This window comes from Podarcis vaucheri, assembly GCF_965113315.1.
Source record: "Podarcis vaucheri genome assembly, chromosome: W".
In the NCBI taxonomy this organism is placed as follows: domain Eukaryota; kingdom Metazoa; phylum Chordata; class Lepidosauria; order Squamata; family Lacertidae; genus Podarcis; species Podarcis vaucheri.
This window is the reverse complement of record NC_138757.1, coordinates 38,496,980-38,500,883: the sequence shown is the minus strand read 5'-3', so window position 1 is coordinate 38,500,883 and position 3,904 is coordinate 38,496,980.

Genomic DNA, 3,904 nt, shown 5'->3' with positions numbered 1-3,904 from the left:
TGGTCAGCTCAGCAGGATCCCACCTTCGTCGCCAGTGAAATATACTCAGAGTGGATTTCATGCTCTTTATTCAGCTCATAGTGGTGAGGAGGGAATGAAAATCCCCTCAAAGTATCTGCTTTATATACATTATTTACACAATGGGCTGCACGTGATTGGCTAATTCTGGAATTCTCCTGTAGACCAATCAGGTTGTGGATTCATAGGATCATAGAGTTGGAAGAAACCACAAGGGCCATCGAGTCCAACCCTCTGCCAAGCAGGAAACACCATCAGAGCACTCCTGACATATGGTTGTCAAGCCTCTGCTTAAAGACCTCCAAAGTAGGAGACTCCACCACACTCCTGGGCAGCAAATTCCACTGTCAAACAGCTCTTACTGTCAGGAAGTTCTTCCTAATGTTTAGGTGGAATCTTCTTTCTTGTAGTTTGGATCCATTGCTCCGTGTCCGCTTCTCCGGAGCAGCAGAAAACAACCTTTCTCCCTCCTCTATGTGACATCCTTTTATATATTTGAACATGGCTATCATATCACCCCTTAACCTCCTCTTCTCCAGGCTAAACATGCCCAGCTCCCTTAGCCGTTCCTCATAAGGCATCGTTTCCAGGCCTTTGACCATTTTGGTTGCCCTCCTCTGGACACGTTCCAGTTTGTCAGTGTCCTTCTTGAACTGTGGTGCCCAGAACTGGACACAGTACTCCAGGTGAGGTCTGACTAGAGCAGAATACAGTGGCACTATTACTTCCCTTGATCTAGATGCTATACTCCTATTGATGCAGCCCAGAATTGCATTGGCTTTTTTAGCTGCCGCGTCACACTGTTGGCTCATGTCAAGTTTGTGGTCAACCAAGACTCCTAGATCCCTTTCACATGTACTGCTCTCAAGCCAGGTGTCACCCATCTTGTATTTGTGCCTCTCATTTTTTTTGCCCAAGTGCAATACTTTACATTTCTCCCTGTTAAAGTTCATCTTGTTTGTTTTGGCCCAGTTCTCTAATTTCTCCCTGCTTCATTTGACTAATCAAGTCTTCTCATGGAGAGGGCTTTTTGTTTCATATCTGATCTGAACAACAGGCGAGATGAATTAAAACATTACAGTCTAGATTCCACAGCTAGTATGTGCATGCACCATGTCATGTCATCAATGATAAAGTAGGGGGGGGGCTGACCTGCCCCTCAAATTTTATTCAAGTTGGCAACCCTGGCTACAGCCTTTCCTCCAATACACTTGTTCCCCCCGTTAGAGGTGGGTCTGAGAACCTAAAAATAAAATCTGAACAAAATGGATGAAGCAGCGAGAACAGGTGTCCCAAGTAGGCACAACCAGTTTTGGCAAAGCATAATCTTATAGTGGGGCTAATGGTTTAAAAGATGAACATACAGAGCTTTAAAAGCATTATTTTTTAAAAAAAGTGAACAGCCCATCTTAAGTAAGGGGAAAGGGTAAGGCCAGCAATTGAACCAAACTTTAATTTTCTGGTATTTTTAGCAGTCATTCAAATTACAAAACTAGGATTCTGCAACAACAGCACATGCCACAGTTTTGGAATCCATTGTCGGTTCTTAGAATATAGGAAGCATATCAGAACCATTAGTCCATCTAGATCAAAATTGCCAACACTTACTGGCAGAAGCTTTTCAGGCAAAAATCATTACCAGTCCTACCAAGAGATGCTGGGGATTGAATCTGGGGTCTTTTGCTTGCAGAAGTAGTGAGCTGCAACACTTCCCCCTCTTTTACATGTGTCTTCAGATCCTCACTATGGTAGGTATCTAAATCCTTCCCCCGCTCTTAAAATAAACAACTTATTAATATTGAACAAAACTATTAAACTGGCAGTTTTCTTTCTTTCTTTCTATATGCCCCCCCCCATTTTACATGCAAATTTTGCTGCGTTCTTCCCTCCGATGTCACTCCAGCGCCTGGTGACCCCAGCACATGCACTTTTCCACCCACCCACCCCACTAGCAAATTGTCCTTTATTTGCTCTTCTAAATATGGCAACCCTAACCTAAACTTAAGCTGGCTAGGTTATATAGCAGCCATAAAGATGTCCATACTCCCCCAATTCCTGTTCTTGTTTCAGACCTTACCTGTACTTATCCCCCTTTCCCAACTGTCTCACTGGCATCACTTACTTAACAATTCTATTTTTGGAAGGAGAAGCAGAGTGACATGTCAAGACTTTATATTGTCCCAAGACCAATGGAGGTCTCAGGGCCCCAGGTCTTAGGCAATTAAAGCAAATGGTGCACACAAGCCTTGCCTTTTCTTAAAACTTCCTGTGCACACACCACAAAAATAAAGAATCAATTTTTACAACTAACTCCAAAGAAGCAATTAAATATACATGATGTTAATAGGAATATCAGCTTCCTAACAATTATAAATCTATTTAACACTGGGTTATCTCCATAATGTACACTCAGGATCACTTAAAACAACGCTTTGCAGATTAATTTTTAATTCTAACTTTTTCTAGCATGGTGTTTGGAAGAGAGAAAAACAGTGATGTTTGAACTCTAAATAAAATGTTCTTTCCCCTGTTAATATTTATTTACATTTTTTATTTCATAGATTAATTTTAGGCCATTTAAGAACAAAAGAACTGCTAAGTGCTAAAAGTTCCCACAATACAGTACCATTTCACAGTACCATATACATAAAAAAGGTAAAGGACCCCTGACAGTTAAGTCCAGTCACAGACGACTCTGGGGTTGTGGAACTCATCTCGCTTTATAGGCCGAGGGAGCCGGTGTTTGTATGCTGTCAGGGAACTGACATCGGAGCAGAGTGGAGAGGCTAGGCTCCCAGATTCTGCAGGAGAGGGAACTAGTAAGGGAAGAGAGAGAACGTCCTCTGGGGAAAGAAGTCCAGGTGACACCAGGAAGAAGGGAGAGGCAGAGAGCACTTCGGAGGGGAGGCTCCGAGACTCTTCCAGTGAAGTCAGTGAGGAGAGTGGAGGACCACCGCTTGGCACGCCCACTCTGCGCAGAAGGCTTCCGCACAGAGAGGCGAGGCGAAGGTTGTCCGTTAAGGAATTCTTATGCTGGAGGAAATTTAGGAGACACCCACTGACGGATTCTGCCAGCGACTGAGCAGCAGCGCAAAAGGGCTGCTCAGCCAGGGAAAGACGCAACCACCCCAAGCAGTTGGGAACGGCTAGAGTTTTACACACAAGCAACCCCAATTCCCATGATATATGCAGGCAGTTTTTCCGGGTCATGTGGCCAGCATGACTAAGTCACTTCTGGCAAAACCAGAGCAACTCATGGAAACGCTGTTTACCTTCCCACCGGAGCGGTACCTATTTATCTACTTGCACTTTTTGGAGTGCTTTCGAACTGCTCGGTTGGCAGGAGCTAGGACCGAGCAATGGGAGCTCACCCTGTCACAGGGATTCGAATTACCGACCTTCTGATCAGCAAGCCCAAGAGGCTCAGTGGCTTAGACCATATACATATATGTATACAAATTTGCAAAGTTTTTACCTTGCCTCTCGTGAACACTGAACTGAAGGGAAATGAGACCCACCCAACATGAAGCAAAAATAAAAGTCAGGAACCAACACTGTATTTCAAGTATTAGAAGAAATATAGTGCTACTTTTAAATAACAATTATAATTACAATAATAAAATATTCTAACTAGAATGAATCCCTGTAGCCCATAGGAAGAAATATAACTTCTGCAGTAAATGGAGTTTTATTGTTCTCACTTGAGTGGTCTCCATTTTGCATTTGTGTGGCCTCCATCGAATGAGATTTAAATATTACAGAGCATTGCTTTATCCTCATGCAAATTTATCTTACTTGTTAAAAAGCATAATGGCATCCACTTCCATGAGAAAAGTTATTACCAGATCCATTGCAGTACTTTTCATCAAGCAATAAGATTATTCCC